General features: G+C 40.2%; 1 pseudogene; it reads left to right on the forward strand.

The window, feature by feature from the left end:
* The first annotated feature begins 8126 nt into the window (after positions 1-8126).
* LOC148015435 (putative LRR receptor-like serine/threonine-protein kinase At1g56140) lies at positions 8127-16583 on the forward strand (annotated as a pseudogene).
* Positions 16584-17125: the final 542 nt, after the last annotated feature.

Below are 17125 nucleotides of genomic sequence, written 5' to 3' on the forward strand. Positions count from 1 at the left end.
AACAGGAGGCCGTGGCTGCATTCTAAATGGAGAAAATACGCCAAATAGCCATGGCCCAAAGGGAGATCAATGAGCTCAAAGAACCACTCTAGGCTAAGGATGAAGTGGAAGTCGAATGGTGGGCAAGACTAGATGAAGAAACCAAAGCCATGTGGTGCCTACGAAGACACAATGAAGAGATCATGGGGCTTTATGAAGATTTGCAAGATGAAATGAAAAAGATCACTAAAGCCACAGATGAACCGGAGGCACTGAGGGAGGAAAGAGCACGTAAGTGTGAAAAAGAGGTGGAAAATTTGTCATAAGAGACAGTCTCGACATAGGAAGAGCAGCAGAAATTGAGAGGAGAAATGGAAGATGAAGAGTAGAGGTTGACAGTGCTATCTCAGAGGTAGGGGAAAAGCCTCTAGGAAATGATGAGAAGGGTAGACAAATGGGTAGGGCATAATGAAATAAGAGTTAAAACCTAGGCACACCATCTAGCTCAGGTGGAGAAAGACAAAGTATTGGCTGAAAGCAGAGCAGCGGCCGTCCACATGAGTTTCAAGGTGCAGCAATGTGCCTTCCTCAATACACTACTTGATGTCACTCAAATAGAGGAAAGGGAGGCCATTGAAACAATCAAGAAGAAGCTTGGGATTGCATGCAAGGCCCTAAAGGCGGGCCTGCAGATGTTGGCGCAACCAGTGGAAGTCCAAAGAACAAAGAAAGTATATGTTGCAAGTAGGATTGACCCCATAAGAGGTGGACGCATTAGGGTTTGTTGAAGGGGCATAGTAGGAAGCCCAACAAGAGGAAGAGATTGGATTAAACTTCGAGATGGGACCTCATGAAGAGGAATTAGTCCCATCGCCTCATTCTCCACCCCTAGAAGACTAGCAACCAATAGACACCTCCACCGAGAGGAGAGCAACAATGAAAGAAAAGAGAAAACAAATGGTGGAGGAAGCCATTAGAAGATTGAATGCTAGACCAGTAATAAGGCCAACTCCACCCCTTCCACCAAGCTCAAATGAACTCCCAAGAAGCTTCCATGCAGATCTCATCTCTTAGGAGCAACAGGAGAATGCACAATAGCCCTTTGATCTTAATTTCCACTTTCCCACCAACTTGCGCCGAGTCCTACTGCTCATTAAGGTGGTGGAAGAGGTGATTTCCATTGGTAGCAAGCTAGGAGGTAGATTCCTAGCAGAGAGAGAATAGAAACCCACACTCTAGGCCATAGAGGATGCAAAATTTTGGCAGGACAAGGTTTTTGAGAATTTGAGATCAGTGCTAGGTTATGAGTATCAACTTACATGGAGAAGGCACCTCTATGACATAAATATGGACACTTGGGTGGCTTTTTGCAACACCCTCCCATTCAAACGCAAAAACCCGATATTCATGCCATACCCCCGAAGAATGGAAGTGGATTTTGACCTAAATGACCAAAGCTAGTACGACTTTCCCGTGATCTACAACGCGAATTGTACCATGCTAGAGGAGACCCTTATCTTCACCCTAGAAAATCTGGGTAACTCTATAGTCCATTTTGTAGATGATTTCTCCTCGTGCCCCGACCCTACATTCATACTACCTGTAATTACCTTAGGCTACTTAGGATACTACTTAGGCGAAATCCCATCCCACAAGAACACAACCTTCCACCCTTTTCTTTGATCTCAACACCATAGACAGCTATGCCATGGCTCGACTAATAATGTACACCGCTTTTCTCCCCTCGTTTTGTTTATCCCTTCTAGAAGATATGAATGATAGTCGCTTTATGCGTTCCAATCATCCATTTCTCTCTACCACCACACTGTAAGTCCGCCTAAACCTCAAAGGGTACTTGCAGAGTTGGCAATTCCTAAATAAGTCTCTTAGGCCCCCTTCTCCACCCCACTTGGACGATGAAGCTTAGCTCTCGTCCTGCCTATCTTTTTTTAAAAAAAGAGAAGAAGAAGAAGAAGAAGAAAGAAAGAAATATAAAAGAAAAGAAAAAGAAAAAGAAAGAGAAAGAAAGAAAGAAAGAAAAAGGAAGCAATGTTGAAAAGCAAAGAAATCACAACGAACAGTAGTTTACCCCACATAGGCCACAATCATTGCACCTAGGGGTTCTTAAGTTAGGTGCATTTGGTGGCTTTGGTCGGTTGGCTCCGTCCCTAATCCCCTAGCCTCATTTTGATTCCCTAGTTTACACTTAGGGCACATCAAGGGCAGGACATACCTAGGGAGGTAACATTCGCCTATGATTAAACTTGTCACCCTAAGCTACACGCATTGCACCTCCCTTATGCACGAATTGGGTCCTCAAGTGTGGGAAAACACCTTGCGGTTCAGTGACCCAACTCCCAGTCCTACTAGCACTAGCACAATGCACCACACGGCAAAGCAGACACACCCCCAGATAGTGCACTTTCTTTTTTTTAAAGGTATAACCAAAGGCTCTAACCCCCAACTTCGGAGGCCCATCATCCATGCAATGCGCTCCCCGCCTCCATCACTTTAATTGGGTTGATCCATTTATTCCCAAGACGAATTCCCCTAGGACCCCATCATCTTTGACTCACTCGTCCACCTTTTGTAATCATCGCACCTTCATCAACTCAAAACCACAAGTGCCATGGAACTAGCCCCCGCCTAAGAGAGGGGTAATCTCATGCGACCATGTCACCAGGAAAACAAAACAAGGCAGAGGCAAACCAAGGCAACCCCAGTCAAAAAGTGAATGAATAAGCTCATTTGGAACAATGCAAGAGAAAACAACCGCAGAGGGAAAAAAGAAAAATTTGAGAAGAGGGTTCAACCTATGCATTATGCTGAAATTGATGAGCCTGTCATGATACCGCGTAGTCACTTTTCGCGGAGCCATTGGGCTAGGGCAACTACAGAGACGATGGTAAAGATTGGAGAGAAATAGGTGCCTTATGTTGCATTGGTTGATCATGGTTCAGAGATTAATCTCATAGTTCGTGGAGTTTATGAGAGTAACAGATGGCCTATGGATGTAGAGCATGGGTGGCGTATGAGAGCTGCCAATAACACTGCAGGTGATTTATATGCTGCTTGTCCTAGTGTCAGGGTTTCTATTGGTGATGTAGAGGAGGATTTTCATTTCTTTGTGCAGGATTCATGCTCTTATCCCATAATTCTTGGTCAGCCATTCATTACAGAGATGCGCATGGAAACAAAGGTCATGGATGATGGATTTGCTTATGCACGGATTCGCAGTAAAGATGGTATGAGAGCAGTTCAGTTTATGACTGTATGTGTGAACCATGTTAGAAATAGGGATACTCTCAGAGATGCACCCTTGCCCACTGTGAGGGATTCGGGTTTTCATTAGGTACCGCCGTTTCGCGAGACGACGGTGGTACAGAGGAGAGGAGATTGGAGTTCTCGCCTCCTGGCAGCGGTGTTTTCTCCTCCGATTTTGTTGGGATTTCAGCAAACAGTTCAATGAGTTATCAGAAGACTTCTGGGTTGCCTAGAGCTGGCAGGCAGTATATATGCAGGAAGGAGAAAATTTTGAAAAATGCAGGAATTTTGGAGGATGATGAGCATATAGATGGGATGTATGACAGTGTGATTTGTGCAGATATGATGACAGAGATGGGAGATATGCTGAAAACTGATATGCTGAATTGTCACGGTAATGTATTAGTGCAGCCCCTGGACATGTTTCATGAAATTGCAGATTTTATGTCACAGATTGAGTCAGAGGCTGAGGTAACTCAGAAAAGAGTGTTGAGTGCTGAAGAAATTCAGCAAACAGAGTTTCCAGCTGGTTATGATCAGCTTTCAGAGAGACAAAGGGCTGAAAACTTTCAGCCAACAGAGTTTACTGTGCTGAAATATTTCAGCATTCAGAGTTTGGGGCTGTTTCTATGCAGTCCATAGAGCAGAGGGTTGAGAATATTCAGCCATTGGAGTGCAGAATTGCTGATTTACAGCAAGGTTTATGTAATGCAGAAGAGCATAATGAAGCCAGGGTTGACACGAAATACAAAACTCTGGATAAGAAGGTGAAGCTGGTTGCTGTACCGCTTCCACCTGACAGTGATCAGCAAATAGAGAGGGCTACTAAACAGCAAATTTTGAGGAATCCAGAGCATATTGGTCATAAATTTTCAGCAGAGACTCTTGCTGAATTGAAAATTGGAAATGGTGATTTCCTGCTACCCATAGAGAAGCAATGCTTTCAGGATATGCTTGAGCGTCATGGAAAGGGATTTGCTTTTTTTCCACATGAGATTGGATGTGTGAATTCTGATATTGTTGCTTCTATGGTCATTTTTACTATTCGTCATATTCCATGGAATCTCCGACCTATTCCAGTGCCTAAGGCACACTTGCCAAAGTTGATTGATTTATTGAATGAGAAAATCAGGATGGGAATCCTTGAGCCTTCAGTTCCAAAGAAGAATGGTACTCTTCGATTTATTCAGGACATGCAGCCAGTGAACAAAGTTACTATCAGGAATGTTGGTATAGGTCCAGTTGTGGATGAGTTTGCAGAGGCATTTGCTGGACGCGCCATCTATTCTTTGGGTGGTTTGTATTCAGGATATGATCAGTTTCAGCTGGCTTTGGAAAGCAGGGACATAACCACCATGAGAACTCCTATTGGGCTTGTCAGGATGTGTACCTTGCCTCAAGGTGCCACTAATTCTGTTGCGCATATGATGAATGCCATGCATAAGGTCCTTCGTGATTACATACCTCAGCTTACTATGCCTTTCTTGGATGATGTGCCCATTAAGGGGTGTGCAGAAGAAGAGAAGAATGAGAGCCTAAATGAGCAAGGATGCAGATACTTTGTGGCTGATCATATTTCAGCATGTGAGAAGATTTTGGCCAGGTTAGAAGAAGTGAACTTGACACTTTCAGGGCAAAAATCTATTTTTGGAGTAAATGAGGTTGTCATTGTTGGACATATGTGTGGATATTATGGCAGAAAACCCTCACCTGATAAGGTGAATGCTATAGGCAAGATTGCAGAGTATTGTTCTACTACTTCAGAGGTACGGAGATTCATTGGTGCTTGTGTGTTTTATATGATTTGGATACCTCATTTTGCACACATAGCAGATTGTTTGTATCAGCTGCTTCGAAAGGGGCAGAAATTCTATTGGGATGAGAGACACACTGGAGCCATGCAAAAATTGAAGAAGTTATTGCAGAATGCTCCTACTCTTAGGAAAGCGGATTATAATTATGGAAGGCCTATTGTATTGACAGTTGACACTAGTCCAATTGGCATAGGTTGGGCTGTGGGTCAAGATGATGCAGATGGAAATAGGTATGCTATTCGGTTTGGGGCGAAAGTCCTAAACGAGAGACAGAGGAGATATCCGCAAATCAAGAGGGAGTTATTGGGGATTGTCACAGCTCTCAAATGTGACAAGGAGTACTTTATTGGAGCTTCAGTTGTGGTAGAGACAGATTGCTTGCCATTGATTGGTATGATTACGAGTTGCTCTACTCCGGATATAGCTATGTTGAGATGGATTGCATACATCAAGTCATTAAATCCGGAATTTAAATACATAGCAGGGAAGGATAATCCAGTGGCAGATATGTTGTCTAGAGCTAGATATGATGATGAGGAGACTCTACTTGCAGAAGAGGATGATGCAGAAATTTCAGCCACTATGGTTGATCATGTTTGTCATGTCTATGATATTGTGGCTTTCACAGAAGAACTCTATGTTGGAGATTGATTGCAGATTGGCAGGTACCTTAGTACACTAAGCAAAAGAGATGAATGGACAGATGAAGAGTTCAAGAAGATCAGAAGGAAAGCCTATGGTTATTTTCTCAAGGACGGATTTCTTTGGAAGCATCCGAAGAAAAGAGGCGGATTACCTTTGCGGGTTGTCTGCGATAGAGAGACACAGTTACAGGTGATGAGGGAGTTTCATGAGAGTCCTTGGGCTGGTCATAGAGGAGTATGGGCTACTTATGAGAAAATCAAGGAGAAATATTGGTGGAAAGGCATGTATAGAGATGTTTCTCACTTTGTTGAGACTTGCAGAGACTGCCAGATGTATTCAGTAGTGCGTCATCGAGATGAGCTTCATCTGACCTATCCGCTATGCATTCATTATAAGTGGGTAGTTGATTTGGTTACCATGCCTATGGGTCTATGGCAGATGAGATACATTGTTTTGGCTAGAGAGGATCTTACCAATCATGTTGAGGGCAGATCTTTGAGAACGAAGACCACTAGTGCAGTGTGTAAGTTCTTATTGGAGGAAATTTTCTGCAGGTATGGTTGTGTGGGTAAGATCACTACAGATCGTGGTGAATTGGATGCAGATGAAGCAAGAGAGTTTTTCTCTCAGCTAGGAATCAAGTTGGCTCTAACCACAGCATATAATCCAGAGGGAAATGGGAAGAGTGAAAGAGGGCATCCGCCGATAGTGAAAGCATTAGCCAAAGCATGCAGAGGACGGATTGGAGAATGGCCAAGACTTCTACCATTTTCTTTATGGGCTGATCGTACGACTCATAGTGTTACCACAGGATATATGCCTGCAGAGTTGATGTATGGTTAGAAACCTGTTATGCCGATTGAGACTTGTGCTTTGACTTGGTCAGTTTTACCTTGGCAAGAGGATTTGATGAGAGAGGAGCTCTTAGCTCTTCGGATTCTACAGTTGGAGAGGAGACCAGAGGATATTCAGCTAGCTATTGACAGGTTGAAGGTTGCTAGACTAAGGAATAAGGACAGGTTTGACAGCAGGCATCGCTTGCAGCCTAGAGCAATAGAAGAGGGAGATTGGGTATTGGTCTTTGATAGCAGCCTTGAAAATCAGCATACTGCACTTCGGAAGATGGTGAAAAGATGGTTTGGGCCGTACATAGTCAGACATGTCTTTGATAATGCAACATATGAGTTGACAGAATTGGATGGGACAGTGCTTAGAGTGCCTATTGCTGGAAAAAGAATCAAGATTTTCAAGAAAAGAAATGATGAGGAATATGCATTGGAAGAATTTTCAAGAGAAGAGCAACGATAAGAAATTCCAATGGAAGAAACAGATGATATGACACCGGAAATGCATAATGAAGAGATTGATCTGTTTGTGGATCTAGATGATAATGATCATGGGTAGTTGGCCCATCCGGAGGATGCGCAGGATTAGAGGGGGTGGATGTCATATTGCTGTGCATTCGAGGTGTGAAAACCACCCAAAAGTTGTGCGTGAGATTTGTTACTTTGTACATACTTAGACATAGACGTTGTGCTTTGCTTTGCTTGAACATTTTGCTTTCAGTTGGTTCATGTTCAATTTTACAGAAGAGACAAGCGCTGTTTGGGATTGAATCTGATATTTGGTATAAACAAATTAGAAGGAGAATGGGTTCTAGATCTGCAATGAGTATGGTTTTTCCGAGCTTCCCAAGTTGTTTGCTTATGCTGAAGATACAAATGGTATCGACAAGGGAGTTTAAGAAGACCAGTGAATTTTCAGATGAACATGAGGCTCATGTGCAGCTTGCCCTTGAGCATGGAATCCCTGCCATTTCTGCAGTGATGGGGACTCAAAGGATTGGGAATTGATTGGAAGAAAATCAAGAATATGATGGACAAAGGGGGCGTGAAAAAGCAAAAGCAAAACAAGAACTATTTTGAAAGAGCCTTTGTGGGGGGAAAAAGAATACTATTTTTGAACAGAGAATCAGAAAGGGGGAAAATCTGGTATTCTGCGGCTGAATGAGGAAGAAAATAGACGAATGATGAGGAAAATAGAGGAAGGAGGAAGGGGAAAGACACGCAGAAAAACAGGGAAGGGAGCTTTTTCAAGGACGGTGAACGATATACAATACTCTGCAGTTCAATAGTGGACTGGTTTTGAAGAGTATTCTTGGACTTGAAGGAATGAGAAGGATCGATTAAAGGTAGCATGGAGGGGAGGACATTGAAAATGCAGTAGAACAGAGGAACGAAGGGATTTTGGGAGACGATGACAAGGAGAAGCTGAGAGAGCGAGAGCGAGCAAGAGAGCTATGGCAACCTCCCTCCCAGCGGTGCCTCATACCAAGCTCGGGTCACAGGGCCTGGAAGTGTCTGCCCAGGGGCTCGGTTGCATGGGCATGTCCTTCTCGTACAGCCCCCCAAGCCCGATCAGGACATGAACGACCTCATCCACTACGCAGTCACAAAGCTGGGCGTCACCTTCCTCGACACCTCGCATGTCTATGGACCACATCTCAATGAAATTCTTCTAGGCAAAGCACTTAAGGGAATACGAGACAAAGTCCAATTGGCTACAAAATTTGGAATCACTATAGAAAATGGACAGCGAACATTCAGAGGTGATCCCACATATGTTCGTGCCTGCTGTGAGGCAAGCTTGAAGAGATTGGGTGTGGATTGTATCGATCTCTACTATGTGCATAGAATTGACACAAGAGTACCCATTGAAGTTACGATAGGAGAGATGAAGCTGCTGGAGCAATGCTATCTTTTTCAGCAAACAGAAAAGGTTACTCAAAATTTTCTAACATATGTCAGTAATTTACAAAGAACATGTGCTAGACTTGAAGATGATAATGCTGTGTTGGGCTGTGAGATATGCTGTCCTAGTACTGCAATCAACCAGGCTAAAAGTACGGAACTATATCATTAAAGATGATGCATAAACAGTGGCTGTGTTATACAATGATTGATGTACAAGTGCATGGAGAGGTTACAAAGCATTCAGAGCTGAGTTGGATGATATGAACATGACGATTGTAGTCCTACTTTGTCAGTCAATACTCTATCTACAGTATAAAAGGCTTTGTGCCTATCAACCGTATACTATTTCCAACACTCTAGGCTGTAAACTAGCTGGTCCCATGCAGTAGCTTATGTATGGTACTGTTTGCTATAACAAGCTCTGCATTTGGTGTTATCTACTACATATTCAGTCATGAACAAACTACTTGGAACATTCACTGATTTCACCTTATTTGTTGCTACAAAGTTTTGTTTTGTGTCTCTTACAGACTGGAAAAGGGTTACTAGCTCAACTGGTCACTGTTAAAATAGTGACAACAGCTTTGTACATAGATTTTTTTTTTCATCTTCGCATCTTTGCTGATCTTCTATCCAGAAATTTATCAAAGTCTTCTGAAGACGCGACATTGCTTTCATAAACCCTTCGACACCGTCTCCCTCCTCCCATGGCATCTTGCCTATTGTATGCATTTATACATGTAGTAGGGGAGCAATACCTTTACAAAGTGAGTGTTAATAGTGTTCAATGGTATTAATGTCCACTTGAGTGTGCCCCCATTTTAGTCCCTTAGTCATTCTTCGAGAACCCAAAATTTTTTTTGGTTGGTTTCAAAGGTTTTTGATTTCAATTCAAATCATGTGAGTCTAATTCCAAAAATAATCTTGAAGCCAGTTCTTAAACTAGCTCATGCTTATAATAGCTTACATATAGTGTAGTAGATTGAAACCACCTTCAAGTGGGAGTTTCAAGCACTGACTTTGGGTGATAATAATTGTGAAATTCCTTTTGATTCTCTCTCTTTCATTAATATGGAGTTAATGCTTTTGGTGAAACAATGTAATGATTTAATATTATTTTATTTTTCATGAAAAATGATATAAATATACTACTAAAATAAAAATACAATTTTCCAAAAATTTGATGAAAACATGATTAGAAAGCTAAAGCCAAAACCACGGTCAAAACTAGTTTTTGGTTTTGGCCTACACATGGGCAATTTCTTCTTCTTCTCATAAATGCTATAAATACTTGCTTTCCTAATGTAGTATTTTTTCATTCATGAGTGCATCCTCAATGGTATTTTCCTATAAAGAATTAAGACTTATGTAAGCTTACACATGCATGGTGAGTGGGTTTAATTAAGACATATAATAAGTTTTACCAATGAGGTAGATAAATTCTGAGAAGTGACTGCTTGATGTTGACTAAATCATAGTTAGGATCATAGCAACAAACATACCTTATAAATATTCATCAACATGATAAAGCATGAGATAAGGTAAATCTTAATATTCAATGTGAGATTAGAAAAGGATGTGATTGAAGGTACATTACAATGAAGGAATTAATCCCCTATATTTACAATAGATATTGGGAGATCTCCCATATCTTCAACATATTACCATATAGAAGTCTAAATAATAGAGAAATCTTAAAATTTTGAGCCAACTACTTGCAATCCTGGAGATATTCATCAATGCTTTCACTATGACATGAGGAAATTGCCGATTACAACACTAAGATATGAATTGACTACTTGGCGCATTCTAGAGGTATGATTGAAGCATATTTGCAACAAGCACTTGAGAAATTCGATGGTAACATCGAGTCCTCCAAGTCTTACCTCAAGTTGAATCAAAGTTAGAAGAAGACTACATACTATTTTCATCTGCATAATGAATCTTATTGCCCAAGAATATTCTAAGTAAAAGTGCCAATACAAATTTATTTATTTGGCTTTTATGTATTTTATTTGAAAAAATTGGGCCCTACACAATCAACTCAAAGATTCCATGGGGAAGAAGATACACAATGTGGATGTAATGACATGGATATGGTTAACTACCTCTCAAATTTGGTTTAGGGCTAAGACATGATGTAAAGACCTAGAGAACTAATCCAAGCACGTTACACTTGTTTTGAAGAGTGGAAACAATCATGGATTTGTTTTGTAATTATAGTTAATTCATATATTGGTTACAAAATCTTAGTTATTTCATATCTTAGTGATAGGCTTGAAGGATACAACCACACATTCAAGTGTAGCCTTGGGGATCCATTCTCCTTATACACACATTCTTGTTCCATCAAAATTTATGAAACCCTAAACCCACCATCAAGTGTCTTTGATGGAGTTGATACACCATTCCCTTATAATGAATGAAGCCTCATGACAAAAAAAGAATGCACATATGGGGTGAATCTACACTTGAACATGCGCATTACTTTTCAAGCTTATCACTACAACACGAATACACTTGGACAACAAGCATTATTTGTCAAGCCTATCAATATAGCATGCATTGTTGATTATGAGCCTAAGATATCAATTGAGCACCTAATACATTCCAAAGTTATGATTGATTCAGTCTCAAGAATAAGCAATAGAGTAAATTAGTAACCCAAGTCCTCTTTGTCATCCCTTCAAATGATTAATCAAAGTCAAAAGTGGGATAAAGAGCATCGCTAGTCCCCAAGTGGTTTTTATTTCTCGTTGATTATAAGTGGTAAATGTGTGGGAGTTCATTTAATTCTTGGGCTTTAAGGCTCATTTGAGTAAATTGGGGCCTACTCACCTTAAAGAATTCAAGGGAAATACAATTCATGATGGGGTGCATTTGTGGCTATTGTCTAATACCTTTGATTTTGTTTGTGATTTGAAGGCAAATCTATGAGACTTGGAGGGATGATCCCTCTCAAGTGTTGACAACTTGACTTCCATAGCTTTTTCATATAATTGTAGTTAATCCATATCTTGGTGTATGTATTTGCAACAACTGATTCAAATCCTAGTGATAGGCTTGGAAGATTCCAACATGCATTGAAGTGTAGTCTTGGAAGTCCATTCATGCCTTTTACATGTTCTTGTTGTTGTCTAAGAGGTCAACCATTGACCACACTAGAATATCATTTTCCCACATAAACTTCTAATCTTGATTTTTTGGACTTTCTAGCAAATTCAAAGCCAAAAAGGATGAGGCTTTGACTTCATTGGAGAGTCTTCCAAATCAAGATTGAAAGCTAACATGGTGAATGGGCTTTTTGATGCTACGTCAAGTCAACCTATGCATTCAAATTTTTTGGGCTAAGACAAGTTAATGGGTAAACCTTGAAACCTTCAATGCCATGACCCCCTACTATCACTTTCCATACATAAAGCTCATATAATGACTACAACTAATAATTTAAAGAATAAAAAACTCAAACTTGTTTTGCAATGGAGATTCCTAAACCTCCATCCATGGTTGTAAAAACATAGGACATCCAAAGAGGAGGAGGCAACCTAAAAACAATAAACAACAAAACCTTGTACAACAAAAGTGAAGGAGTAAGGTGCCATACTTTGAAACCTTGAAACATTGAAAGCCTAGAGGTAGATGAAGAGTGTTTTGAAACACCTTTTGTGAGAATCAAAAGGCTTCCCATATATAGCTCATGGAAATGTCATATCTTTTGGTGTCTCTAAGATTTTCATCACCAAATATTTTGATGGGCACATAAATATCAATATTTCCCTTAGGTTTGAAAACGAAAAGGCAAAATAATATTTCAGTTTAGAAACTAGTGCGTCCTCCTCTTGTTGAGAGGAACATCTACTTGTCTTTGTTGGGGCTTGATGGAAATATGGTAGATTTTGATCTCTATAATGAGGAGGATGTTTTACATGGAATATTAGGGGCCTTTGCTCACAAATCTAAGATAATGACATGGTTAAAAAAGACAAGAGTGGAATTAGTAAAGCTTCAAGAGGTTAACTTGGGTGAAGGTAAATGGGAAGGAGCAGAAAAACCTAGGTTGTGATGTATTTTCTAGTTCTTGTCATACAGAGAAGGTGGTATGTGATTGCTTGTCAACAAGCAATAGTTCAAGCCAAAGATTTTGTGCTAGTTAGAGGGTTTTGAGAGCAAGATTATGATGAGGTTGCATACGGGTGATAAGTCCTTCCTTGTGCTTTTGGTATATGAACTTTCTATTGTATCTAGGAAATGGAATGCATTCAAGGAAGATTTCCTAAAATAAGATGTTGTTTTGGTGATGGGGGATTAGAATACAAGACTAGGAGAAAGTGTTACATCACATGGTTCATGATCAATTATTTATGAGGAAAGATGGAGTTGGTAAGCTTGTTACCTCAAGATCATTTAATTAATAGATTCTCACTTAGCATAAGAGCCATGATAATAGTTTGTGGAGGGATGCTAGATCAAATGAGCTCTATTCCATTCATGGTTGGTAGTGGCTTACTCCAATATATAATGTTATATGCTTTACATCATGTTGCACCCTCGAATGATGTGATTTTGGTACTCTCTTTCAATTTGATTAGGACGATGAAATGTATTGGAGGAATTCTTGCTTTTCAATTGGTTTAAAGGAGAAGGATTACTTTTAAGCTACTCAAGAAGCATGGTTTATTAATGGTATTGAAATAAAAGTAGATTAGTGCTATTAATGTTGTTATTTTTTAATTAAAATGGTATGGAAAGAGAAAGACACCTAGCAATACAGTTGTGAGTGAAGGGAAAAATTTCTTGATGTGCTTGCATGCATGAGCTTTGTACCTTTTTGATTGTGTTCTCTTATAAAGCTATATTCAAAGTTAGAATCTCTTAAAATTGAAGGTATCAAAGTACAATTGAAGGTATTAGAAGCATTTAACATTGAAGGCATCATAGAACTTAGAAGGAGATGCACCTAACAAAATATTTCAATGCACTCAATTGTAAACATAAGAGAGAATAGTTGCAACATTAAAGGATGTAGATGGTTACATGTGCTAAGGATAAAAAGGTAGTTGAAAGCTTTGAGTCTTAGTTGAAATTGTACATATTGAGCCAGATTGTGATGGATTGTATGTGAACAGACACACCTTTAGTACTTAATCAACCTGTTTCTCTAGAATAGATAGAATATGTTGTTTTCAATATTTAGAGAAGCAAGCAAAATATCTTGGTCCTAATGGGCTACTAATGGAGTTCTCATAACCTCAAGATGTTTGTTAACATTATCTATGCAAACTTTGGAATGAATGCATGAATATGGGAAATATTTCTTGTAAATGAAGGTCTCCTCAAGCTCATGCCTAAGACTTTGGAGAGAAGGGTAAATTGTTGGAGACCTTTGGTCATGGTTAATTTTTTGTACAAATTAATGGCTAATGAAATGACATTAAGGATTAAAATTTTGGATTTTTAAACTAGTGCATTGTAGGAAACATGGGTATGTTACAATGTAATATTTCCGCCTCAAAATATTGAAGACTCGTAATCCATGCAAAGAGCAAACTAACATAATCTCCCGCATCGGTAAATGTGGTGGTTAAGTGCTTACCCCGCACGCGCGTCAGTAAACTCTAGCCGCGTTGTGCAAAAGAGGCCAAGGCTAAAAACCCGTAGGCCGCACGGGAATGCCTCTTCAAAGGAAAAGGTAAATGGATAATGGTAAAAATCAAGGCAATTTTTTTTATTATTAACCCCCTCCCCCCAGCCGATGCATGATAGGGAGAGGGAGTGTGAGAAGGCTTGAGCTAGAGTGGTGGAAATGCATGAGGGAGGGAGGAGGCATGTGAAGCCATGTGGGTGGCTATCTCTCCCCCCCCCATCCTATATGACCCCCCCCTAGAGCTTGTAAGAGGAGGAGAGAGAGGGAGCAGTCATGCTGCCCGCTATCGCCCCCTTCACACCGTGCTCCTGCCGCCCCTAGCCCGTTGCCACTAGGTGCCACGCTGCCTTCATCGCCACAACCACCATCATCATCATTATTATCATCATTTCCATCATTATCCTCATCATCATATCCTCCATCACTTCATTCTCTCTCCGCGATTTTTGACAGAGACAGAAGCTTAGAAGCTTCTAATTTTAAGCCTCCATAGGCCTCGTTCCCCCGTGCTTCCTCGGGTTTCCTAAAACCAAGTCCCTAAGGCTTGTGTCCTGTGTGGGAGGAGGAGTTTATCGTACAGACATAGATTCGATACACGGAGTAACTCAGTGGAGAGTTGTTGGAACAAAATTACTGCGTCAAATGGCCCCCAAGAAAATGGCGAGAGGCGCACATGCGGGAACTTCTACTCCGAGTTCGCGTGTGGATAACACCCCGAACCCCAATGCCTAGGTTCTTAGAAGATTAATTCCACATAAAAGGGATGCATTAGGCACGTTTAATTTTCATGGGAAAAGTTATGAATGCAATTATTCATTCATCTTACAAGATTTAGTTGCATGTTGCACATTGCTTGCACTTCCAAGTTGCAAACCTAATCCCATATTGCATAAAAGGTGGATTTGTTCTAGTTGTGGATTCGTATGAGATAATTGTTGTTGTCCATTGGATGTTGTCCAAGTAGTTGCATTACATGAAAGGGATTTATGTACCTTGCAAGTTGCATGCGATGTTAATTACATCCTAGGTTGGGTTAAGTGTTGTAGGATCGATTAAGCCAACAATAGTCTTATGACATTCGTCATGCATGAACTTCTTTTATCGAAGTTGTATTTGGAAAAAGATGCATTTCATCTTAAAATTTGAATTCAATGCATTAAGCGAAGGGTTATGAGCATAGTTCTTGTTGAAATTCAACGTAGGTTTTTATATGAATTAGCCCTAAATTGTCAATCATTATAGTTTAGGCAAGAAAAAGAAATGGTCATTGTACATTTTAGTTGCATAGAAGGAAAAAGTCAATGAATCGCATATTTGCATGTAATGTCATGTCTTGCAACTATTTACACCTTTTTAGGAAAAATATTAGCATCCCCAAGAAAAGACCACCTCTTGTCGCAAGACAATTAGATCGATTTAGGTAGATCACTTGTAATGGCATAACCCACATGGGATAGAGGGTATACTGAAGCTAGATTGGCCTACTCGTTTTGGGATCATTTTGGGCATGGCTCGTGGGTTGGCGTACCTTCACGAGGAGTGCCACGATCGTATCATCCATCGAGATATTAAGTTAAGTAATGTTCTATTGGATTACCGTCTCAACCCAGTTATTGCGGATTTTGGCCTTGCGAGGCTCCTCTTAGAAGACGAGTCACATATCAACACAAGGGTGGCTAGAACCTTGTAAGTGTATGACTTATTAATTCCTACAATATTATTGATGGGAGGGGATGATTATTAGATATTGCTTGTGCCTATCATATATATGCTAGCTTTACCATAGATAGAGTAGCAAGTCGAATTATGTGCATAATGCCCTAGTGTACTAATTAATTACATTTTATTCTTCATATGAAAGATGATATCTTGCCCCTAAATATGCTATCCATGGGGAGCTCAGTGAGAAGGTTGATGTCTTCAGCTTTGGTGTCGTTAGCCTTGAGGTCGCAACCAGAAGGAGGAACTTCAATGGAGGAGTTCCTGACTTGGTAAGAGATGGATGCATGAGCCTTCCTTCATCAGCTATTATATATTGGGATATTCATTTACGTAATGCTTCTCATTAGATTTTGCTTAGAAACAAGCACAATGGCCATTAATTAAGTCTTCCCTTCTATAGCATATTATATTATTAAACCAATTGCTTTGTTGAAACTTGTTGTACTAGTAGGCATGGAGATTGTTCCAACAAAGGTGACAGCTGGAGCTTGTAAACCAATGTCTAAGAAGTGATGCCTTGTTTGCTGGAGAATTTTTGCGTGTCATTCATGTTGCTCTCTTGTGTACGCAAGCAAGTCCAACATTGAGACCAACCATGACAACAATAACCATGATGCTTTCTGGGGAGTCTGAAGTATTACAATTACCTACGAAGCCAGCTTTTGTGGACCTTACCACAAATAATGCTAAACCTTCTACCAATTGAATATCCAATCATAGCTCATGGTCCTATGTAGAAAGGGGATTTTAGATAGTTACTCCACACCTACAACTTCTTGTGTTAATCCAAAAAGGAAAAAAAAAGTTATGTCATATATTGCTCTACATACACTAAGCCTTATGATCGAATCGTGTATTTATCTCTATAAAGTTTCTCTTAAACAAATGTGGGTCAATATTGATACAACACATTAACGAAGGTGAGTGGAAGGCTCATTGCTCTTGTTTGCCAATGGAGAATAGATGTATGTTGATAGGTCTCCATTTTGCATGTCTATATGCATTGTATGCATGTGTGTGTGTGTGTGTGTGTGTGTGAGTGAGTGTGTGTACATGCATTGTATGCATATATGTGTATGTATGTGTATATGTGGATGTGTGTGTCTATACATGTGCATGTGCTCATGTTTGTATGTGCATATTTTATAAGTGTGTCTCTATTATCTCTCCGTTTGCTCTGTGTGTGTGTGTGTGTGTGTGTGTGTGTGTGTTCTCTCACTCATATATATTTATGTGTATGAACATGTCTCCACACACACACACACACACACACACACACATGTGTGTGTGTATATATGCATACA

Source organism: Lygodium microphyllum, chromosome 24, assembly GCF_053477565.2.
Source record: "Lygodium microphyllum isolate KBCC chromosome 24, Lygodium_microphyllum_v1.1.10, whole genome shotgun sequence".
Taxonomy (NCBI): domain Eukaryota; kingdom Viridiplantae; phylum Streptophyta; class Polypodiopsida; order Schizaeales; family Lygodiaceae; genus Lygodium; species Lygodium microphyllum.